Source organism: Microcebus murinus, chromosome 10, assembly GCF_040939455.1.
Source record: "Microcebus murinus isolate Inina chromosome 10, M.murinus_Inina_mat1.0, whole genome shotgun sequence".
NCBI lineage: Eukaryota > Metazoa > Chordata > Mammalia > Primates > Cheirogaleidae > Microcebus > Microcebus murinus.
The window spans coordinates 101,532,835-101,559,270 of NC_134113.1; the positions used below are offsets into that span (position 1 = coordinate 101,532,835).

The 26,436-nt window shown below is 36.0% G+C and overlaps 1 protein-coding gene across 18 annotated transcripts in view; it reads right to left on the bottom strand.

Annotated features, from left to right (window-relative positions):
- The window catches only part of WNK1 (WNK lysine deficient protein kinase 1), a 151,575-nt gene that overhangs the window by 93,118 nt on the left and 32,021 nt on the right, over positions 1-26,436 (bottom strand). The gene's annotated exons all lie outside the window — the stretch shown is intronic.

The following is a 26,436-nucleotide window of genomic DNA, read 5'->3' on the forward strand; positions in this document are numbered from 1 at the left end:
TTTTGAATTATAAAGTCATGCTTGGATTATTTTAGTATCTTTATTGTTAATGTATACCTCAGACATAGTCTCAATTTGTAAGGTGCAGTTACCTTGCCACTTCCAAAATAAATCATTACTTGCTAGAGATGCAATTTAATGTCATGGAATGAACATGGATTTTCGAGGCAGAAAGATCAGAATACAAATTCCAATTTGTATTCTATCTTTGCACTGATTAAAATTTCCATTACGAATATATTACCATCATCTCACAAGGATTATTGTGAGAATTAAGTAATCTAATGGGTATCCTTTAATCATGTTTAAAATGCCAGGTACTTCATAGGTTAACTTACTTCTTATCTGAGATGATTTGGGGGAAGCACTCAATCTGTTATTCTTCCCTCTACGATGTCCCATACATACAAACCCTGAATTGTTATGCAAATTACAATTGAAACTATGTTATATTAACATTCTGTCCAAGCATGTAAAGTCTAGGTATACAATAAGTAATATATCTATCATACTGTTAATTAAACATTACAGATATAATTTAAACCCCTCTGTGTTGTCTTCCTCATTCTGACTCCTTACCCTTGAATAACCACCAACCCTAAATTTGGACGTATCATTCCTATATGAGCCTTTACTCTTTGTATGAAATGTTTCATAAAATGATGTTAAAGAGTATTCTTGGCCGGGCGCTGTGGCTCACGCCTGTAATCCTAGCTCTTGGGAGGCCGAGGCGGGCGGATTGCTCAAGGTCAGGAGTTCAAAACCAGCCTGAGCAAGAGCGAGACCCCGTCTCTACTATAAATAGAAAGAAATTAATTGGCCAACTGATATATATATAAAAAAAAATTAGCCGGGCATGGTGGCGCATGCCTGTAGTCCCAGCTACTTGGGAGGCTGAGGCAGGAGGATTGCTTGAGCCCAGGAGTTTGAGGTTGCTGTGAGCTAGGCTGACGCCACGGCACTCACTCTAGCCTGGGCAACAAAGTGAGACTCTGTCTCAAAAAAAAAAAAAAAAAAAAAAAAAAGAGTATTCTTTAGAAGCTTGCTTTTTAAACTAAACATGGTTTGAGATCACTCAGGAGAGTATACAAAGAGACAGTAAGATATCTTACCTACAATAAAATATCCATCGCATTTTTGTAAACTGGCTTGTTTTCACTGCTATGTGGTTTCCATTGTTTGAATATATCATAATATATATAATCTATTACTGAGGAATCTTTAAGCTGCTTTCCATTTTTGCCACTACAATACTACAATAGTGTTGTGATATTAATCTCCTTGGGCATATGTGTAAGAGTGTCTATAAGACACTGGTTCTCAACTTGGGGTCCTTAAACTCCTTTAAGACAGGTTTATGAACTTGTGTGAAAACGAATCTTTATTTTTCATTAACTTCAAATTTAAATGTAACATTCACTTCAATTATGACTGTACACATCTAATAGCATTCAGCAGTATCTGTGATTTTTATTTTTCATATCACATAACAAGTGGTTGCAGTACATCAGAGTATCATTTATACTAATCATTTCTTTGAAACTATGGTAGCTATTAAACCTTCTACTAGATCTTATTAGTTAATATACACAAGTAATGCATCCTATATCACAAATTTCATAACTATTTCAATATAATTAGTTTCCACTGTAACTATGTTTTTGCCATGGTCTGAATGTTTGAGTCCTCCAATCCTAATCCCCAAAATGATGGTATTAGGAGGTGAGGTCTTTGGGGAAGTGATGAGGGGCATGAAAGCAGCAGTCTTCATGCATGAGATTAGATTATAAGAGACCTGAGGGAATTTGTTTGCCAGCCCCTCCCCATACATGCAGACAAAGCTAGAGTAATCCCACAGTGGGAGCCTTCACTAGACACTGCATTTGTTGGTACCTTGAACTTGCACTTCCCAGCTTCCAGAACTGTGAGAAATAAATTTTTGTCGTTTATGAACTACTTGGTTGATGGTATTTTGTTACAGTAGCCCTAACAGATTGAGACATCCTCCTACAAACATTATATGAAACTTACCATTGTTCCACATGCTTAGCAGCACTTGGCAGTATCAAACAATAATTTTTTTTGCCAATTTCATGGCCATAAAATCATATCCTGATGCTTAATTTACTTTTTAGAGTCAACAGTAAGTTTGGGCAACCTTTCCTGTTTTCCTTGCAGACTACTTGACATTCCCCTTCTGTGAGTTGCCCAATCATTTCTTTCTTTAGCTGATTTGTAGGAGTTTGTCATTTATTCTGGATACTAAACCTTATTTGGTTTTCTGAGTTACAGATATCTTTTCTCAATTTGTGATTTGTATTTTTGTCTGACTTATGATGTCTTTTGATTTACAGATTTCACTATAGTTCAATCTATCTATCTTTTATTCTGTGGTAGGTGGGTTTTGTGTCTTCAGTAACCCTTCTAAACACAGAGGCCATACTTTTTCTTTCTTCTTTTCCTTTTTAAAATATAAATTTGTTTTGTTTGCCACATTTGGGTAATTCATTTGGTGAAGAATTTGTTTGGTTAAGTAAGAGAGGGGATTGGCTGCTATGTTTTTTTCCGTATTCCGATGTTCCCAACTGATATTCCCAATACCATATCATGAACAATCTATGCTTTCCTCAACTCCGTCATATATCAATTTTCCATGTAAGTGTAATACTACTTCTGGATTCTACATTCTATTTAAATGGTCTGTCTATTCCCGCTATTCCTGCACTAACACCACACTTTCTTCATTACTATAGCTTTAAAATAATTCATCCCTGGTGGAGTAACTTCCTGCAACATCCTCTCCAATTTAATCTTTGAAATCACCTTGGCTATGTTTTTTCCAATGAGAAGAGTTTATTTTTATAATGAAGAAATTACAGCATAAAACAATTAACACTGTCAGAATATTATCAAGGGTTTTAATTAATGGCATATTACTTGGAATAATATTGAGACAGTACACTCTGTTCTCAAACCACCTTTTTTCCCTGCATAGCATATAATAATGTTAAACAACTTTACTGAGGTATAATTTGCATAACAGAAAAATCACTACTCCAATCACCCCTCCCATTTTATGCTTGCTTTCTTCTACTATTTTAGTAGTTTCATCTTAATACTCCCTTAGGTAGTCACTTTTATGATTATCACTTAAATAGTATATGCTGACTTATATAGTCATATGTCTCCTGATGACAGGGACACAGTCTGAAAAATGAATTCTTAGGCCATTTTATCATTGTGTGAACATCACTGAGTGTACTTACAACAAACCTAGATGGTATAGCCTACTGCTTCTAAGTTATAATCTTAGCATGTTATTATACTGAATAGTGTAAATAAATAGTAACACAATGGTAATTATTTGTGTACCTAAATGTATCTAAACACAGAAAAGGTACAGTACAAATATGGTATTACAATCTTATGGGATCACTGTCACACATGTGGTTCAGCTTTGAACAAAACATGGGGGTGCATAACTGTATCTTTGTTCACCATCCCATTTTGCTCCTTACTCCCTTCTCTGGATTTAACTTTCTTTTTTGAAATATATATTTCAAAAGTCTACCAGTGAACTTCCATTTTATTGGCAGAATCCTAGGTTTTCTGAAATGTTTATTTCATCCTAACTCTTAAGTGATAGTTTACATGGATGTAGAATTCTAGGTTGGTTTGTTTTTCTTTCAGCACTGTCAAGATATTATTGTTTTATGCTGTTCTGGCTTCTATTGTAGCTGTCAGTATAAATGCCCTTCCTCTGTAGGCTATGTGTTTTCTCTTTGGTTGCTCTGAAGACTCCTTGTTTCTATTGTGCTCTGCAACTTCACTACTATGCATTTAGTTTCACTTATATATAATGGAACTAATTGTTCTTTTTAGCCATAAGCTTCAAGTATTCATCCTCAAATCAGGAAAATTCTCAAATGTTGTCTCTCTGAATACTCCTGCCCCCCATCTTCCACTGTTTTTGTTTTTTAGGTTTTAAATTTTCTTTTCCATTTCTTTCTCTCTGCTTTCTGGGGAATGTTCTCAGATTTACCTTTTTGTTCACTAATTCTCTCTGCAGTTATTATATCTAACCTGCTTATTTCCTCTTCTTCTTCTTCTAATTATTAATTGAACTTTAAGGTTTAAAGGATGCAAAGGACATATGGTAAGGTCTTAGCTCCTGCTCCAGGTAAGGGCGAGATGAACACAAACCACACAACACACACTTCCAACTGATTGATTACACAAGTCTAGGGGTATGGGGTTAGGTGAGACGGGGCACATAGTAATATTTGGACATCCATAAAAAAACAAAAATACGGAGTCAAGCAGTCAGTCTCAGTCCATCACAAAAAGTACCCAATGAGGAGTTTGATTAAAGGGAACTTAACTAACCATTCCTGTCCTTACTCTCCCTACTAGCATCAAACACAAAGCCAGGAAGTGGGGAGGGGAGGGAAGAGGCTACCCACATACTAAAGGCTTTAGTGGGGGAGGAATGCTTCATACATGTCACCATGTCACCAGGCCCAAAGCCTGGGGAATGCATTTGTCCCTCTCCACTCAGCAGTAACCCTACACTTGAGATTCTGCATTTTAATCAACAGCTCAATTTGCAACAATACCCTCCAACATTCACCCAATTTCAGGTTCATGAACAAACAAGTTTTCCCAGCATCCTCCTTGGAATTGCCTCCCTCTTAGGGTCTTGCTCCATCTCAAAATTATCACTGCAAGATAGGCCTCTCTCAAAATACAGCAAATGTCCCCTTTCGCGCCACTTTATCACTTTTATTCTAACCCTTCAACCAGATGCTGCAGCCCCTGCCCACAAAATCCCATACCCTGTCCACTCAGACTCAGATTTATGGCAGCAGAACTACTTCATCCGGGTTTACCTTCCTAAAATGTGTCTCTCCCAGAGAACAGATAGCCAACAGACAAGTCAAGAATACCTGGGGCCAAATGACTGAAGAAGGTAACACTTCTCATTTACGTTTTTTTTCATTTCCTGAAGTTCTATTTGGGTCTTTATCAAAATCAGTTACCAAATGCACCTCTCCCCACCCTCAGCATCTTGGTGGTTTTGTTCTTTTAGTTTTTAGTCCTTTTACCTTTTTTCACTATTTTTTATTCTTTTTCCACTTTGTCCAGATTACACTCAAAATATTTTTAACACCTATATAATTCTAAAATATGCCCATTTAATTAATTCTTAGAAATACCACCTTCCACATTTTTAACAGCTTTGAAATCATAGTGTCATACAAATGGAGTCTTAGTGTTATAACCCTATTTAAAAAATCTCAACAACTTTCTATAGCTTTTAAGATAGAGCTGAAAATCACTGTATCCTAGGAGGTCCCACATAATGTGGTCCTTGTCCCAACTCCTTGAGCCCAATTTCTTGCTATACTAATCTTTTCCATTCTCAAACATGTGAAGTTCCTTCTCACCTCAAGTTCCTAATACATGCTATTCCCTCTAAGAATGCCTATCAACTTTTTCTGCCCAGCCATCCTTCAAAGATCAAGTCATTTACACAGAGAAATCTTGACTGCCCCCTATTCTATATTAAATCATCCCCCCTAGCACATTTAGTTATGTTTTTATGAACTATTCACATGCCTCTTTCATAACACTTGATTATACTGAGTGTTATCCCCTCCCTTATACAATAAGACTCCAGAGGCTTTATTTTGTGACAAAAAGGCACTGACAAAATGCCTTTTCAGTGTTCTAGCTTTAGTACCTGACATTCTAGCACAGTGACTTGTTCAATAGCATTGGTTGGCAGGGCGCACTGTTTCACGCCTGTAATCCTAGCACTCTGGAAGGCTAAGGCAGGATTGCTTGAGCTCAGGAGTTCAAGACCAGCCTGAGCAAGAGTGAGACCCCGTCTCTACTAAAAAATAAAAAAATTACCTAGATGTCATGGCGCATGCCTATAGTCTCAACTACTCAGGAGGCTGAAGCAGAAGGATCCAGGGTGACACAGTGAGACTGTGTCTCAAAAATGAAAAAAAAAAATAAAAAATAAAATAAAATAAATAAGGAAACTGAGATCCCTTCCTCACTCCCCCTTCAAAAAATAAATAAATTAATTAATGAATTAAATCCATATACATGGATTAAATGAATCCATGTATATGACTCCCCTTGCCAGCCTCCCACAAAAAAGTGTGTGCATGTGTATATATATCCTTCATACGCAGCTAGCATTTCCCCAGAGATAAAAGGAATTCCTGTGACCTAAAAGAAGGTGAGAATTGGAATCAGGCCTGAGTCTCAGTTAAGTCTAATACAACCTAAACGGAATGACCAATTTGCAAAAGGCATAGACACTATTATACTGATTTTTTTTTTTTTTTTTTTTTTTTTTTTGAGACAGAGTCTCACTTTGTTGCCCAGGCTAGAGTGAGTGCCGTGGTATCAGCCTAGCTCACAGCAACCTCAAACTCCTGGGCTCAAGCAATCCTACTGTCTCAGCCTTCCGAGTAGCCAGGACTATAGGCATATGCCACCATGCCCAGCTAATTTTTTGTATATATATTTTTAGTTGATCAATTAATTTCTTTCTCTTTTTAGTAGAGACGGGTTTCGCTCTTGCTCAGGCTGGTTTCGAACTCTTGACCTTGAGCAATCCACCCGCCTCTGCCTCCCAGAGTGCTAGGATTACAGTCGTGAGCCACCATATTATATTGATTTTTAAAAAATAATTTGTGAAAGCTTTTTGTAAAAAAACAAAAAAGCTGCCAACTACTTATTTATAGCAAAGTACAGATAAAGAAGAAGAAAAAAATGGGGAATTCTTTCTCATCCAAAATCCTCAACTAATTTTCCTTGAGATAATACACTGAATGGCAATCTAAAAATTCCACAGGGTTCTGTATTTCTGTTCACGTTAAGAAAAAAAAAAAAAAAAGAGAAAAAAAAAAAAAGAATAAAAATTCCACAGGAATATTAAGATTACATTATCTCTAATTTTGCCTGCAAGTCATTTACACTGTGAATAGAGGCTACTTTTACGTATCTATTGTAGTTTTACTGTCTCTGAAAATTATTCAAGGGATCTGAGAAGTTTGCTTAAATATTTAAAATTAGAAATATAGTTTCATGAGAACAGATTATCATCGACTAAATGGAAAAAACCCAAATATAGTCTGGGGCTTCTTTCGATAATTTGTTAACTGTTCCATCTATAGATGAATCTTTTATTTTTTAATCTAGAAGAATTTCATAAAAATACCTCAGAGAAGTACATAATTTTAGCACTCAAGACTATAATAATGGTAAGGTAGATCAAAACATTAGCACACAGACCAAAGGGATCAGCTGGGGTTTTTGAAATAATATTTGCCAAGTGTGTGCTATTTACTAGTGAGCTGCTTTACTTCATTTAGTGCACAGAAAAATCCAGTGAGATACTAATATTAATTTATTTTACAGATGAATAGCCTCAGAAAATTTAAAGTCTCCCTCAATTTCACAAGAAATGCAGAACCAAGAATTAAATGATTTGGTTCAAATCTCATGTTCTGTTCACTATATACTACACAAACATATCCTAAAAATTTTGTGATGGTTCTAAAATACTTTTCTTCTTAGAAGATTCATGCTGATATTTGTTATTAACTGAATTACTGGAAAAACTGGATTACTGAAAAGGACTAGGTACTTTACTAAATTATAGCTGAAGGTAAAATAGAAGGAACCATAAATTATTTAAATATTACCAACTGTCAATCAAATTATCATGCAGACAATGATAAAAATTTAAAATGTAACATCAAAATTAGCAATAAAGCATTAAATGAGATTTAGAATAGATTAGGCACTGTCACTTTTTAGAACCTTCTTTCCAGTATTATCAATGCTGGATATTCCTGGGGCCTTGACATAATAACCCAATTGCAGCATTTATTACCTTTAGTATAAACTAGAGTTGATACAGCTAACCCACTCTTATCCATTGCATTCATTTCTTTTCACCTACATTAAGTTGTTTTGAAAGGCTAAATGAACAAAACGGAGGATCAGTATCATATGACCGCCCATACCATGGACAGTTTCAGACTGAAGAGGGGTGTGGCCAGGCAACAACTAAAATAATTGTTCATCTCAGTACCATTCAAATAAATAACAGTATTCAGCAGATTATTTGCTCATGTAATTTCTTCTTGAGTGAGGAACACAATGTTAATGTTTGGTACAGTGGCCTTATAACAATTTGTACATCTTCAGTCACCTGCTTTTAAGAATATATTAATACTTCTTTTTAGGCTGGGCATGGTGGCTCACGCCTGTAATCCTAGTACTCTGGGAGGCCGAGGCAGGAGGATCACTCAAGGTCAGGAGTTTGAAACCAGCCTGAGCAAGAGCGAAACCCCGTCTCTACCAAAAATAGAAAGAAGTTAATTGGACAGCTAAAACTATATAGAAAAAAATCAGCCAGGCATGGTGGCGTATTCCTGTAGTCCCAGCTACTCAGGAGGCTGAGGCAGAAATATTGCTTGAGCCCAGGAGTTTGAGGCTGCTGTGAGCTAGGCTGACACCACAGCACTCTAGCCTGGGCAACAGAGTGAGACTCTGTCTCAAAAAAGAAAAGAAAAAAAGAATATATTAATACCTCTTTTTAAATATCCTGACAGACATCTTCTCTTTAACCTCATATTTCAATATTTTCTAAATTAGCAATCCTATCCCCTCCTATTGCTTATTATTTTTCTACAAGGTATCCCAAAAGTTGCCATAGTAGGGAAAATGGGAAATTGTAGCTAAATGTACATTTACAAAATATTCATTACAAAATTTTTCCTTTGTATGGAAACTTTTGGGACACCTGTATTGCTTATTTTATTTACCCAGAAGCAAATCTCCCAATCAATTATGTCACTACAGCAGTAAGATTGGTTTTCATTAATTAAACTTGAAATTTTTACTTTGTAATCTAACAACTGTACCTCCATAGATCCAGTCCTCAAGTCTTATTAACATTTTAACTTCTGTAAAATTTTATTTTTAGCAATGTTTGGGTGGAGAAAGTGTTTGGAATTCTTGATTAAAATATTTTAGGTCAATATTGGAGTACTCCCTCCTTATCACTGTCTGCACCACAGTGACTTAGCAAAGACTTTGGCATCCAATTCATCTTTCAACATGATACTAACTGTTGGACGTTAGGATATAGAAATAAAAACTTTTCTTCAGGGGGAGAGTACAGCAGTTTGAAACATTGTTTTTCTAATGCAGCATGGGGTTCACTTACCATTTATAGGGGAAAATATTTTTTTTAAAATTATCTTGTATGTTAAAAGAAATAAATAACATAAATAATTATCTAAGTCTGGTGCCTCTCTCACACAGGCCTACATGGTATAATAGCAATTCAAAGAATATAGATGTATTAACCATAGGTAACTTACTCTTCTTGAAAACTTCAAAATAATTATAGATTGAAGGCCTAGGAAAGGCTGGGAAAATAACTACTAGAAACAAAATAACGATTCTCATGCAAAACCTCTTAACTGTTGAAAACAACAAAGAAAGACATATGGCTTGTAAGGTGTTTTGGAACACAATATGAAAATTATACCTATATTTTATATGGTCAAATCTACATATTAAATAAACTCCCACTGCAGATTTCTTTATGACCTTCCAATCTGATATACTCTTAGAGATGAAACAAGGTCTATCCCATAGAGAAGAGAATCTACGTTAGCTGAATTTTCCTCAATAGGTGAAAAGATGACAATTTTTTTTGGGGGGGAGGGGAGTTAAATACAGCATCATGTCCTTTGCTTCTCCATGGAGTCTTCTAAGAATTATTTTGAAGTAGTACTAGTTTCAGAAAGGGAAAAAAAGGTTCTCAAAAGAACAGTAAAAAGAACCTGGTTGTACCTGGTTGTTATATCTAATTCCTCCTTCAATCCCTTTTTTCCCAGTATGGCTCACCTTTATTTGTATTTCATTTTTTACAAGTTTCTGCTTCAAAGAAGCAAGAAGAAAAATCTACTTACAAGAGTTGGGAAAGCTTTCTCAAACCAGATGTGTACTTAATTTATACGTTCTATTCATTGAGAACCCTCCACTTAATCCCCCAATCCAGGCCACAGATATGTAAAATTTGGGGCCTAAGAGACTGTCTTCACCCCTCTTTTGGGGGCGGGGGACATGGACAAAATCCACATAGAATTCCAAAATATACAGAATCTGGCATATATAGGAAGCTTTAGGTTAATGCTAAAAATGTAGCAAATGCCTATAATAGCTGAACCACAAAAATAAACACATTTAGTTCTATTAGAACTATCTTCAACAAATGACTTAAAAAATCTATTGCATAACAAAACACAGAACAATACCTAGCTATTCACATAAATTTGAAGTATTTTATTGAAATAGATTAAATAAATATGAATGTGAAAGCAGCTAAGTGACAGGACTAAACTTCAACTGTAGGTAGGGTCTTATACTAGAACTTCCTAAAGAAAGCAAGAAGGCTGAGAAGGGGACAAGAAGGGAGATGAATGTAGATGGGAATAAAGATGGAAACATTTTTTCTGGGAGGCCGAGGCAGGAGGATTGCTCGAGGTGAGGAGTTCAAGACCAGCCTGAGCAAGAGGGAGACCGCATCACCTCTACTAAAAATAAAAAATTAGCTGGGTGTGGTGGTACATGCCTGTAGTCCCAGCTACTCAGGAGGCTGAGACACAAGGATTACTTAAGCCCAGGAATTTGAGGTTGCTGTGATGCCACAGCACTCTAGCCCAGGCAACAGAGCGAGATTCTATCTAAAAAAATAATTGTTTTCTTTTTTAAAAAAAGATGGAAGAATTTTGCTCACTATAGGAAGGAAATTTGACACATCAGAGACAAATGTTGCTCCACAACACAAGAGAAAAAAGTTCCCAATGTTTCTTGAATGGGATTGTCAAAGGGGAGACCGACACCACAGAACTGAAAACTGAAACATAGTGGACCATCCTGTAAGAACTTGCCACCACAGAAAAGCATATGTGCTGGTATACATCACAAAGACAACAAGCATCTCTAAGAATTCACTGAGCCCGATATCCAAAACCTGTTTCATTTTATTCAATAAAGAAATCAAGGTATTCACTTAAGAAAAGAGGGAAGACTCTTCCCCCTCAAAAGAAGGAAGACATACCCATTCATATCAACTTTAAATACTTGTGCATTACCTTTTTTTCTAGGATCCACTCCTTATTAAGCTCAATCTTTCTCTCCCTCTTTCCCACACTTACTTGGAAAATAAGGACTATTTCAAATGTATAAGGAGATCCAGCCCAGAAGCCCTGAAAACAGTAAGAATTGAAGACAAAAAGCCCAATTTCCACAACAAATGCAACCTGCTTTAACAGAGTTTTATACTGAGGATTAACACTTGATACCATCATGCCTGGCAAGGTCTGACACTAGTTTTACTAATTCTGGAATTCAAACTAACATTTCCAAAATGTCTACTGGACATTTTATGACCAAAGACTCAATGTATCTCCAACCCTATTAAGTTTCTTCCACTTATCAGCTTATTCACTTCAATTTCCCTATTTTTCTCTGCCATTATTCCCTGTATCTCATTTCCAATGTAAACTGGTAAACTACCTCACATCAAAATAATTATTATTGTCTGATGAGTCTCTTCACACTTCAACATATTATTTAGATGCAGTTATTCCCCCAAGACACTAAGCCTCCTGATCAAAAATAGTGAATGCAGATTTAACCAATTTTGCTTAAGTGTAATAATCTTTGGGGGCATTTGTTAAACAAGAATTCTAGGACACCACACCAGTCCCAGACGATCAATCTTTAGCAGAGGGGTTTCTTATAATCACCAAAAGTTAGGAAAATACGGTATTACATCAAAATCCAAATTCCAAAGCCTCTAGGATCTACCTTCTTACTCAACACTTTCCAAAACAGGCTGGGCATAGTGGCTCATGCTTGTAATTCTAGCACTTTGGGAGTCCAAAGTGGGGGGCTCGCTTTAAGAAGCCTGAAGTTCGAGAATAGCCTGGGCAGCACAGCAAGACCTCATCTCTACAAAAAATTTTAAAAATTAGCTGGACGTGGTAGTACACATCTGTAGTCCCAGCTACTCAGGAGGCCAAGGCGGCAGGAGGATCGCCTGAGCTCAGGAGTTTGAGGTTGCAGTAAGCTATGATGATGCCACTGCACTCTAGCCTGAGCTAAGCAAAGCCAAGACTCTGTCTTAAAACAAAACAAAACAAACTTTTCAGGACAACCCACCACAGACATGGACTCACATGCCATGCTCATTTCTAGTTTTGCACTCCTATTTCTAAACTATCTGCCATGAGTCTTAGTTTCCTTTCCTTCCTTTCCTTGCCTTAGTTTCCTTGCCATCTTTTTTCAATAGCTAAGAATTATTCTGAGGATTCAACATATTGCATATAAGTATGCCTTGAAAACTGTGAAAATAATTACACAAATTAACATTTTTATGGTAGCTACTACATTCATTGTGATTTACTCTCCCATACATATTCCTAATTATACTTTTGTACTAGGCCATTCTTACACTGCAGCGACACATACGGTTAAAGAAGTCATCAAGAGAGGTTAGCATTTTCTTAATTTGGGACCACAGACATTATCAGCAATGGCTAAAAGAATTCTGGGTTCTAATGTAGACAATTTATTAAAAATTAATATATGCATATTTTGGTTCATCTAGTTGACTGTAAGATTTTACTAGGCATTTGCTTTTTGAATTACATTAGCAACCAAATGATAACCTATATGGAAATTTATAAAGTCAATGTATTAATGTTGTTAATAAAATTAATTTTGGCTGTAGACTGGCATGTCCTAATGTTAGAAAATTCCCTAGTCAACGATTTACTCTGAATTCCTTTGCCAGTTTTAAGATAAAATTTCTACAGTTATTAATCTGTAATGAAATTAGATATTCTTTTTTTTTTTTTTTTTTTTTGAGACAGAGTCTCACTTTGTTGCCCAGGCTAGAGTGAGTGCCGTGGCATCAGCCTAGCTCACAGCAACTTCAAACTCCTGGGCTCAAGCAATCCTCCTGCCTCAGCCTCCCAAGCAGCTGGGACTACAGGCATGCACCACCATGCCCGGCTAATTTTTTCTATATATATTAGTTGGCCAATTAATTTCTTTCTATTTATAGTAGAACAGGGTCTCACTCTTGCTCAGGCTGGTTTCGAACTCCTGACCTTGAGCAATACGCCCGCCTCAGCCTCCCAGAGAGTTAGGATTACAGGCGTGAGCCACCGCGCCCGGCCTATTAGATATTCTTGTAAGACTGTTATTTATAAAGGAAGGCTACCACAATTTTGTTTCGACTGTCAAAAACATTGATTTTAGTAGGTTTTAATTTGCATTTAGATTGAAATTTGTTTTGATTATATAGCTGTGTAAGATCCATAAAGCACAAGGTATGTATTTTGTTTTCTCTTTACATGTGTAATATTTGAATAATTTAAGTCACATTAAGAAACCATCTTTTTTCCTTTAAAACATGCCTAGCAATCAGATATCACTTCACACCAACTAGAATGGCTGTTATGCTCACCCCATCCAAAAAAAGAGAGTTAAGAAAGTGTTGGCAAAGATGTAGACAAATCGGAACCCATGTGCATTTCTGGGATCATAAAATGGTACAGCCAAGTGTGGAAAGAGTGTGATGGTTCCCCAAAAAGTTAAATATAGAATTACCATATGGGCTGGGTATAGTGGCTCATGCCTGTAATTCTAGCATTTGGGGAGGCCAAGGCAGGAGGACTGCTTGAGGCTGAGTTTGAGACCAGTGTCTCTACAAAATATAGCCAGGTATGGCGGCCCGCACACTGGTAGTCCCAGCTGTTCTGGAGGCTGAGGAGGGAGGATGGCTTGAGCCCAGGAGTTCAAGGTTGCAGTGAGCTATGATGATGCCACTGCATTCTAACCCCAGGAAAACAAAGATTGTCTCAAAAAAAATTAACATTTGATCCAACAATTTTACTTCTAAGTGTAAAGTTTACACTCAGAAGAACTAAAAGCAAGGACTCAAACAGATACTTGCATACCAATGTTAATAGCAACATTATTCACAACAGCCTAATGGTAGAAACGACCTATATCCATCAATAGTTGAATAAAAAACAAAATATACACATACAATGGAATACTATTTAATCTTAAAAAGAATGAAATTTTGACATATGCTACAACTTACATAAACCTTGAGTATATTATACTAAGTTAAATAAGCCAGACATAAAGGGATAAATATTATATGATTCTACTTATATGATAATAGGCAATTTCATAAACACAGAAAATAGAAAAGAGGTTACTAAGGGGTAGGGGAAAGAGATGATAAGGAGTTAGCATTTAATGAGTAGAGAGTTTTGGTTCGGGATGATGAAAAGGTTCTGGATATGGATGGTAGTAATTATGTAATACTGTGAATGTACTTTTAATGGAATGAATTGTCCACTTAAAAATAGTTAAAATGGTAACTTTATGTTATATATATTTTACTACTCAAAAAAGGGCTATTATTTACTTGATTTTGAGAAAACTTGCTCTTGACACTTAAATGCAAGTAAATTAAATGCAACATTAAAAACAGAGGAGGCAGAGGAATGAGGAGAAGCACACTGAGAACTTCAAAGACATAAAGTTCTACTACTTATACTAGGTAAGTACTTGATGTACATGAGAAAAACAATGGCTACTGGTCACCTTATTAACACTCGAAATAAAATTTCACATTTTCTTATTTGCTAAGCAAGTACATAATTCTGCCTCAATACTGACCTCTTGATAAATGTAAGCAGACACTAGAGTCATCTGCATTAATATTACTGTTACAACCTAATCCAACTGTCATTTCACCCAATGGATTTACTTTAATAGACCTCTTTAAAAATCATTGTTAGATAACCAGTAAGAATTACATATTTTTAAAATTTACATAAACTTTTTCAAGCATACAGAAATGTAAAATATATAAATACCCATGTATGTATTATCCCCTATATTTGCCACTCCTTAATGTTTTGCCTTATTTGCTTTGGATTATTTTCTACAAATAGTAAGATCACCACCATTCCTCTCTCCCCCTCCCCAGAACTAGCCACTGTCTGGAATATAGCGTTTATCATGCTATTTTATATTAATAGTTTTACAACTTATGTACTAGTTCATGAATGACATACGATACTCTTGTTTATTTTGATTTTTATAAAAATGCTATCTCTTTTTTTTTTGAGACAGAGTCTCACTTTGTTGCCCAGGCTAGAGTAAGTGCCATGGCATCAGCCTAGGTCACAGCAACCTCAAACTCCTAGGCTCAAGCAATCCTTCTGTCTCAGCCTCCCGAGTAGCTGGGACTACAGGCATGTGCCACCATGCCTGGCTAATTTTTTCTCTATATATTTTTAGTTGGCCAATTAATTTCTTTCTAATTTTAGTAGAAACGGGGTCTTGCTCAGGCTGGTTTCGAACTGCTGACCTTGAGCAATCTGCCCGCCTCAGCCTCCCAAGAGTGCTGGGTTACTGGCGTGAGCCACCACACCTGGGCTAAAAATGCTATCTCTATACTTACCTTTCTAAATCTAGCTTTTTGCTTATAATCTTTTTAAATGAACCAATTTCCTACCCCAATAGAGAAGACTATCCTCAGAGTATGACTAAATAAAATTTTGTCAAATCAAGGGTATTAGCTGTAAATGTTCAAAGTAATCATTATTTACCTAACTATATAGTTTGCAATACATAAAACTAATCTCTGAATTAGCATACTTTTAGGAGTTGCTTATCAATCCAGGGATAAAATAATGCACACATCTTCTTTTGGCTAAATCTTATTCATCATGTTCAAAATATGGATACTACAAAGAAAGGTCTTATTTATTGAACATACCTATCTAATCTTACAAAACTTGTTCCAACTGCATTTATTTGTGGCCTCAGGCTGGCTGGAAACTATGACAAAAAGAAAATCAACTGCAGCTTCAAAATTATCTTGTTTATTGCCTATCTTGACCCACTACAGTTCCAGTTTTTCCTAGAATCCTAATACTTTCATTTAAAAACAATTGTAATTCCCCTGTCTTAACCTTTAAACTCTGTCAGTTCCAATTCCCTACATTTCCAAACGTATATTCAAAGAAGGAAGTGAAAATTAAGGGCTTTTTTTCTTAATTGTCTTCTTTTACTTCTATAGGGAAAAAAAGACTAAAACAAAATCAGAGATTTGTTTAGCATCAGGGCTTCAGCAACAAGCCAAAGTCATTTCCACACTGGTCATAATGGAATTCTATATTGAACATAGGTCTTCTAAACTTAAGTGTTTTTGTGCCCATTGTCTGCCACAAGCGGAAGTCAAATTCTCTTCTCATGTTTGCAACCGTGATATGCATAATAAATAGCAGTATTTTTGCCAGTTTCTGGCACACTTTTATTTAGTGGAAGTTTTTCTCAAACTTCCATCATTTGCTTATTATTTTCACAATTTTTTGCTAAAACTAATAACCAGCTATAATGTTTACTTGATATTTTTATTTACAACACATCATTGTACGTATTACCTATTGTAGCATTCTCTTAAATTAGTACTGCTGTTGGTTATTAAAAGAAATTTATGAGTATAAAATGTTCATTTACATACTACCTAAAAATATATTATATCTCTTGAAGCTTATGTACCATATTTTGGATAACAATGCCCAAGTATATCACATGTAAACTATCAGTTACCATTTCCTCAGCCCTCTCCCCCATAACTTCATTTTACTGATATATATAGAAAATCTGGAAGGGGAAATTGATGGCTGCTCAATTTTCTGGTTAGCATGGACTCCAGGTCTGACTTTTGAATAAACAATGGGGATAGACAAGGAGACCACCTGCTGGTCATTATATATAATAAAGTCATTATATATTCTGCAAACTGAAATCTACATAGTGATTCTTATCCGATTCAACTGCCTCATCATTAGTATCACTCGGTCCCAGTTCTTTCTCTGTGTTTGTCAAATTTCATTTGTAGTAATGTTGAGAGCTTTCATTCTTTTCTGATTTCATGATTATTTCAGTGAGAAAAATAAGAAAAGTTGCATTTGGAGTTCCCAGTGGGACACCATCCTGAATGTAATACATGTAAATACCTCCACCTCCCTCGATTTTCAACTCTGCTAAGCAAACAACCAAAGAGCTATAGAAGTGACACCAAGGAACAAGGTAGTCCCCTCCATATTGAAAAGTGATTCAACATCACTAACATCATTCAACAAGTTTGCAGAGATTTCCAATTCACAATGTCAGTATAAACATCTTACTTTACTACTACCTACTTTCCATCCAGACCTGATTCTCCTGATAACTCAAGGAAGTTACAGAAATAAACAAATAAATACTAAATGTAAGATAATAAAGAGGATGAGAGAAGACCCATCAGTAGATAAAAATGGTGAAATTTTGGCCCAAGAAATAATACCCTAAAATACAATTTGAGGGTACCTAAGAAGGGAGCCAATACTTTCCTCAAAAACACTGAGGCCCACTAAAGCAGAAATAAGACATGAGATTAAAGAAAAGAAGAATCTCTATACATCTGGATTCTGAAAACCTAACCAGCTTCAATATTTGGTATAGAAACACATTCCCCTTGTATCAGAGGCCAACAGTTAAGAGATAATATTTGGCAACATTTTCCTAGAATAAACACATTGGTATCATTTAATGCTTAAAATTTTCTAGCATTATCCCTTGCCAAACTGCGCAAAAGGAGCTTCTTTACCTCTTAATAAATTTACTTTTATTAAAAAAAGAAGAAGAATCTATAGGACAGACTGATCAATGCTCTTTCCCTTCCTTGCACACAGCAAAATGCTCAGCCATGAGTTAACCCTTTGGTAAAAGGAGAAATTATGGTTCTACTCTAAAGATATCAAAACAACTACTCAGGCAATGACAGTAGAAGTTAGCATCCCAGAACAAAACCTCTCACTATTCTATTATTTTGGGGATTCCCTGACCTGAGAATGAAGTCTGACCATTAGCAAGATCATCCATATTCAGAGTTCACAGTAAGCCTTCTTCTTAAATATCAGCAGTCAATCATAGATTATCACACTTGAGAAACCTCCAAGGATAAAACACTCATTCCACAAAAAAAGAAGTGGGGAAGGGGAGATACCACAGAGAAACAAAAAATTCAGGAAAGAGAATACAGTTTTTAAATGGTAAATTTTATGTTATATTTTTTACCACAATAAAATATAATTATGGCTCAGAAGACAGATGGCAATACTCACCAAAACTGATATGGACAGATTCAATGCAATCCTGACCACAACACAGCCCTTCCCCAAATAAGCCTATTTTGACTAGGTGATCACATGTAAATGCAAGGAATCCAGAAGTCAAAAACAATCTTGAAATAGAAGAACAAGGTTGGAGAACTCACACCTCATATCTCAAAACTTACTACAGAACAGTATAGTACTGGCATAAGGAGAGACCTTTAGATAAATAGGAAGTAATGGAGAGCCCAGAAATAAGCCCTAACATTTATGATCAATTAATTTTTAACAAGGGCGCCAGACAATTCAAAAGGAGAAAAAATAGCCTTTTAAACAAATGGTGCTGGGACAATTGAGTATCTACTTATAAAAGAACGAAACTGGACCTTTTGCTCAAATCACATAGAAAGATAAACAAAATGGATTACAGATCTAAATGTAAGAGATAAAACTATGAAACACTTAGAAAACAGAGGAGTAAATCTTTGGGACCTTGACCTTGAGTTAGGCATAGTTTCACAGATATGCAACCAAAAGCACAAGTAACAAAAGAAAAAATAAATTGGACTCCATCAAAATTAAAAACTTGGCTTTGCATGGTGGCTCACACTTGAGGCTAGGAGTTCAAGACCAGCTTAGACAATATAGGGAAAGCCTGTCTGTCTATAAAATATTAAAAAATTAGCCAAGTGTAGTGGGGCACGCCTGTTGTCCCAGTTATTGGGGAGGCTAAGCTGGAAGGATTGCTCAAGCTCAAGAGTTCTAGGTTATACTGACCTATGATCCTGCCACTGTACTCCAGCCTGGGCAATGACAAAGCAAAACCCCATCTCTACAAAAAATAATAAAATAAAATCTTGTGTGTTTAAAGTTAAAACTTGAGTGTTTCAAGAAAGTGAAAAAACCACCAGAAGAACCGGAGAAAACATTTGCAAACCGTACCTCTAATGGACTTCTATCCAGTTTATATAGAGAATTCCTAAAACTCTAAATAAAAAGACAAATAACTCAATTTAAAAATGGACAAAGGATCTGAATAGATATACAAATGACCATAAAAAGATGCTCAACATCATTAATCACTAGAGAAATGCAAATCAAAACCACAGAAAGATACCATTTTACACCCATTTGATGGCTAAAATAAAAAATAGAAAAAAATCAAGTGTTGATATGGATGTGGAGAAATTGGAACCTTCTATCATTGCTTATAGCAATGTAAAATGGTGCAGCCACCTTGAAAAACAGGTTGGCAGTTCCTCCAAAGGTTCAACAGACTTTATATGACCCAGCAATTCCACTCTGCAGTATCTGCCCAAGAGAAATGAAAGTATATATTAATACTAAGACTTGTAAATGAATGTTCATGGAAGTATTGTTCATAATAATCAAAAAGTGGAAACAAAGCCGGGTGCGGTGGCTCACGCCTGTAATCCTAGCACTCTGGGAGGCAGAGGTGGGAGGACTGCCCAAGGTCAGGAGTTTGAAACCAGCCTGAGCAAGAGCGAGACCCATCTCTACTAAAAATAGAAAGAAAATAATTGGCCAACTAATAATACATAGAAAAAATTAGCAGGGCATGGTGGCGCACACCTGTAGTCCCAGCTACTCAGGAGTCTGAGGCAGAAGGATCACTTGAGCCCAGGAGTTTGAGGTTGAATGAGCTAGGCCGATGCCACTCACTCTAACCTGGGCAACAAAGTGAGACTCTCAAAAAAAAAAAAAAAAAAAAAAGTGATTACATATTTGTGTAAATGCATGAAGAACTGGAAACACATACAAATATATGGTTGCCACCAGGCAAAGAAGTAAAGGCGGGATTGTAGGAGCATGAAGAACTTTCAGATTCAGGAGTTTATTTATATGTGGCATTAATCTTAAACAATGTAAATGTATTACTCTTTGTATGTTTTTTTTCTTACAAGAGTAACAATATCTGCCGGGCACTGGCGGCTAGTGCCTATAATCCTAGCACTCTGTGAGGCCGAAGCAGGCAGATTGTTTGAGCTCAGGAGTTCAAGACCAGCCTGAGCAAGAACGAAACCCTGTGACTATTAGAAATAGAAAGAAATTAGCCAGACAACTTAAAAAAAAAAAAAAATATATATATATATATATACACACACACACACATACATATAAATAAATTTAGCCGGGCATGGTGACACATGCCTGTAGTCCCTGCTACTTGGGAGTCTGAGGCAGTAGATAGCTTGAGCCCAGGAGTTTGAGGTTGCTGTGAACTAGGCTGACGCCAGGGCACTGTAGCCCAGGCAAGAGAGTGAGACTGTCTCAAAAAAAAAAAAAAAAAAAAGAGTAACAATATCACAAAAATGGAAATGTTTATTAATCAGAACTAATGTGGCTAATTTCTTCCTCCAGAAAACTTTTCCTTGACTCAAGCTCTCTCACTTTTGGGGTGCTGGGGTAGAGGAGCAGCAGTGTTTAGGTATAACCAAGATAATCAAGAAAGTTCCTATATTTAGGTCTAAGTGGTGACGAAAAGCAGGCTGACTGACAATTTGGTGTACTGGGAAATTTATTCTGCTGTCGTGGGCACTCTGGCTATAGGTCCTGAGTAGAATAAAACTGCTATTCCCAATTGGAACCTAGAGGTGAAAGTAGTGGTATTAGGAAGTGTTTTAAACCTGAACAAACTAATAAATGACTCATATCACTGTATGTATAAAAATAAAAAGGCTAAAAAACCAGCAAGCATTTTCTACCAATTTAAGAGTAGAAATGAAGAGAAAATCATCAAAAAAGGACTTACAATCATATTATCATATTAATAGTTAATGTTATATATTTTAAGTACAATGTCCTATGCTAAGTAAACTGTAAACACAGATAATTCTTTGTTTAAAGAGACAAGGTCTCACTCTGTTGCCCAGGCTGGAGCACAGTGGCATGATCATAACTAGTGCAGTCTAAAACTCCCGGGCTCAAGCAATCCTCTGGCTTGGCCACAGTCTTCCCAGTAGCTGGGACTCCAGGTGTCCATAACCCACAATGTCCAACAACACAATTTTATCTACTCTCTTCAATATATTTCACAAAATAAATCATCAATAAATATCTGATGAATTAAAATGGCTTTCCATCTTAGGATGGCAGGTTAGGTATGAAATGTCATCTTGTTTGAAAAAAAGTTCTTCCAAATACAGAACCTCTTAGGTCAAGTATTAGCTTAAACCAAGAAGAGAATGTTATAGAAAAGCACAGATCTATGTTTTACATAAAATAAAAACCATGTTGTACAAAATTTTTCCACTTAAGTGTATAAAGAAGCATTATTTATAGGAGCGTTCTGTTATCGCTGAAATTTTGTGCATACACATGGAAATTTCCAGGTGGGCCTTACTATTCATGTAGTAATTATCTCTTTTTCTCTTAGTTACAAGACTTTTATTATATATTCACAATTCTAAAAATATACATAGAGTAAAATTGTTACTGACAATTTTCAGAGTTTTATTCTAAGTATGTTACTTAATTATTATAATACTGTGGGTACTGTCATCCACACTATTTACAACAATCCACAAACTCTAAAAAAAAAAGTACTGTGTGCCCTTTCAAAAAAAAAATCAGGCTGCCCTCAAATTTAAAATATCTAGAATCTAAAATCTAAACATAGCATGTTTCCCTTTTATTTTCCCCACTATTATAAGCTGCAATTCATTTCCCTAGAAGAACTGGCTAAACCTAGCTGTCTACTAGCCAAATGATCTCAAGCAAATCATTTCATCTTTTTGGACTTCTACATATTCATCTTGAAAATGAAGAGGATGAGATCAGGCAGAAAAAAAAACAGAAGACTTACCTAACTTCCATTTCAAAAGAAGAGAAAGGAAGAAAGGGAAAGAGGGCAGGAAAAAAGGCAAGAGAGAAAGAATAAACATTAAACAAAATAAAACTTAAATAAATAGGTTATAAGATCACAGTATCTCTTATACTTTAAAAAAAAGTTAACACTGGCAGGGCACGGTGGCTCATGGCTATAATCCTAGCACTCTGAGAGGCTGAGGTGGGAGGATCACGTGAGATCAGGTGTTCGAGACTAGCCTGAGCAAGAGCAAGACGATTTTCTACAAAAAATAGAAAAATAAGCTGGGCATGGGGGTGGGCATGGTAGTGGACACCTGTAATCCCAGCTACTTGGGAGGTAGAAGACAGGGTGATTGCTAGAGCCCAAGCGTGAGGATGCAGTGAGCTCTGATGTCACCACTGTACTCTAGTGGGGGCAACAGAGCAAGACCCTGTCTCTTTAAAAAAAAAAAAAGTGTGTGTGTGATTTTAACAGCAAGGAATTCTATATCTTTTACTTTATTCTTCAATGTTACCTATGCACAGTATACTATCATGCTTCTCATTAAAGAACTAGAATGGAAATCATTGGAGTTTTGCTTGAGACTACAGTTTTTAATCAGATACATGATTCTGTATCAAAAATCAGCATCCTTGTTTGGTGCCATCAGCAAAAAACTACCTTCTTCCAAAATTGCAGGCTACCTAAGAACCTTACCTCTCCACCTTCCAATCTATTTCTGTTCTAATTTCCCTATCCTTTCCTTTACTGTTGATGTCAGAAACATATAATGTAAATTCAGTATGTTCTTTCATTATTATGCCTTAATTGAAGAAAGCATGTGGCATCAGTGGTCTTCATATTGAGATTCAACTAATATTTTCCCACAAAAAGTATTATAAATAAAGGTTAAAGTCTAAACTTCTATTAGCATTACTGGCACCAAACAGATGTACAGAATTTCATGTTGATCACTTTCATTTTTAAATAGGTTTCTCTTCCATATGTAATGTATTTTAAATACTGTGCAAGTATCAGCTTTTCTTGGCTATTCTAGGAACAATCATTTTATTTTATTTTATTTTATTTTATTTTATTTTATTTTATTTTATTTTATTTTATTTTATTTTATTTTATTTTAAAGACAGAGTCTTGCTTTCTTGCCTAGGCTAGAGTGAGTGCTATGGTGTCAGCCTAGCTCACAGCAACCTCAAACTCCTGGGCTCAAGCGATCCTCCTGCCTCAGCCTCCCGAGTAGCTGGGAATACAGGCACGAGCCACCATGCCCAGCTGATTTATATACATACATACACACACACACACACACACACACACACACACACACACATATATATATTAGTTGGCCAATTGATTTCTTTCTATTTTTATGGTAGAGACGGGGTTTCGCTCAGGCTGGTTTTGAACTCCTGACCTTGAGCAATCCGCCCGCCTCGGCCTCCCAGAGTGCTAGGATTACAGGCGTGAGCCACCGCGCCAGGCCTGGAACAATCATTTTAATGCTGACATTATAATGCCTTTTTCACTTAGAAGTCAACAAGCAACTTACAAACTTTTAGAATATAATTCATTCGTGCATAAATTGATCTCCGCAAGGTGTAACCATAAATTACGTATTACTAAAAATCTTGACAATGTTTAATTTCCATATAATATTATACACAGTAACTTTTTTTTGGTTTATTTTCAAGAGGCTAATAGGAAGGACAATCTACCATGAAACAATATACCTACCTGTGATGGTTAGTTTTATGTCAATATTGCTGTAGTAATCAGTTACTCTAAATATAAAACACTAATCTAGATGTTATGGTAAAGATATCTTTGTAGATGTAGTTAATATGTACAACATAATAAGGGTCTCATCCAATAAGCTAAAAAGCAGTAAGAGTAAAACTGAAGTTTTCTGAGGAATTCTACCTCAAGACTGCCACAGCATCATCCACTGTCCCTGAGTTTCCAACCTCATGACCAGCTCTATGGGCTTCAGACTTGCCAGCCCCAACAACCAAATAAGTTAATTGCTTGAAATGAAATATCTATTTAAAATATGTATAAAATCTCCTAATGGTTTTGTTTCCCTGGAGAAACCTGGCTGATACCATTTCTTACATTAAAATTATACATATATACACACATGTAATTATAGCATCCAGATATCCAGGACAACTTCCAAGTTTTTAACTTTTGGTTGAACCTGCCATAAAGGTAGAGGTGGAGATAGGAAGAACAAATGGGAATGCAGAGGTCAAAATAAAAGAAGTGAAAGCAGAGAACTCAGCTGAGCAGAAGACAGACTTTCAGTCTTTACAATAGAACAGCCTACATACATTACAATGTAAAAGTAATGAAAACAGACTTACAAAAGAATAAAGATGTTTTTTAAACATATTGAAAGCTATTATCAATTGAAAGCTATTGTCATATTAGCTTTGATATGGGTTAAGAACCAGGCAAGCAAACACTGGAACCCACAAGAACTATGCTAATCATATAGTTTCAAGATTTTGTTCATAACTGACACCTAATAATAACGGCTAACATTTATTGAGTTCTAGACCGTTCTAGTACTCTACATGTATCAACATATTTAAACCCAACAACACCTCTGTTCAATAAGTACATTATTATCTTCTCTTTAAGTATGGAGAAAGGAAGGCACAAGAGGGTCACAATCAAAAGGCAGCCAAGTGCCAAACCATAGTGCAAACCCAAGCTGCCTTGTTCTGGGCTGGCTCTTTTCCATTACACATTACCACCTAAGAAAGTAGAGGAATGATGTTATTTTTTAAAAGTAACCATCTAGTACTAAACTATTAGGTTTCAACACAAATTTTAGAGTAATAACTTAAAATAATGAAAATTATATAATATCCAAACTATTAGGTTAAAAATGTGAAGAAAATGAATCTATCTAGGTCGGGCGCAGTGACTCATGCCTGTAACCCTAGCACTCTGGGAGGCCAACGCAGGTGGATTGCTTGAGCTTAGGAGTTCAAGACCAGCCTGAGCAAGAGGAAGATCTCTTCTCTACTAAAAATAGAAAGAAATTAGCCAGGCAACTAAAAATAGAAACAAAAAAATTAGCCCGGCGGGCATGGTGGCTCACACCTGCAGTCCCAGCTACTTGAGAGGCTGAGGCAGGAGGATGGCTTGAGCCCAGAAGTTTGAGGTTGCTGTGAGCTAGGGTGATGCCATGGCACTCTAGCCTGGGCGACAGAATGAGACTCTGTCTCAAAAAAAAAAAAAAAAAAGGAAAATAAGTCTACATAAAGAAAGGAAAGGCAGAGAAATAAAACACATAGAAGGCAGGAAGAAGACCAACTCCAAGCATATCAATTATCCCTAATAAATGTGAATAGGTTAAAGTTCTGTATTAAAAGAAACCTCTAGAAAAGGCTTTTTAAAAAAGTCTAGCTAAGCATTATTTGTAAGAAACACATCAAAAAATAAAAATGATATAAAAGATACAGGAACAAATAAATGAGATAAATGCTAACAAAAGATTGAGAATATAATTATAAAAAGAGTATTTGTTAAGCAAAGAAAATTATCTAAGACAATGTATAGTTTATATTGATAAAAGGTACAATTATTCAAGTATGTAACATTCATGGATTTAACCTAGCCTAAATATGAAGCAATAAATATATAACACAAAAACTGTTAGAAACATAAAGAGAAATTGACAAACAAATCCAATTATTTCCTAGAGCTGACACGTTTCTCAAATATCAGCTAGTCAAGTAGTCTTAAGGCAACTATGAGATTTAATTAATACAAGTAATAAATACAGAATATTTTCCCCTAAAAAACAGAACACATTTTTTCAAATGACCACAGAACTTTAATTTTTAGGGCCAGGCACAGTGGCTCATGTCTGTAATCCTAGCATTTTGGGAGGCTGAAGTGAGAGGATCACTTGGGGAGTTCAAGACCAGTCTGAGCAAGACCAAGATCCCGTCTCTACCAAAAACAGAAAACTAGCCAGGTGCCTGCGTGCCTTTAGTCCCAGCTATGCGGGAGGCTGAAGCAGGAGGATCACTTGGGCCTGGGCATTTGAGGTTGCGGTGAGCTATGAACACGCCACTGCACTCTAGCCCGGGCAACACAGTGAGACTGTCTCAAAAAACAAAAACAAAAAGAACTTTAATTTTTAAAATACCCATATATTAGATTAGAAATAAAGTGTTTATAAAATCCCTAAAGTAGAAATCACAGAAACTATAAGCTATACTTTGGCCACAGTCAATAAAACTAGGGATCTGGCTAACCTAAATGAAAAGATATAAAGATTTAAACAGC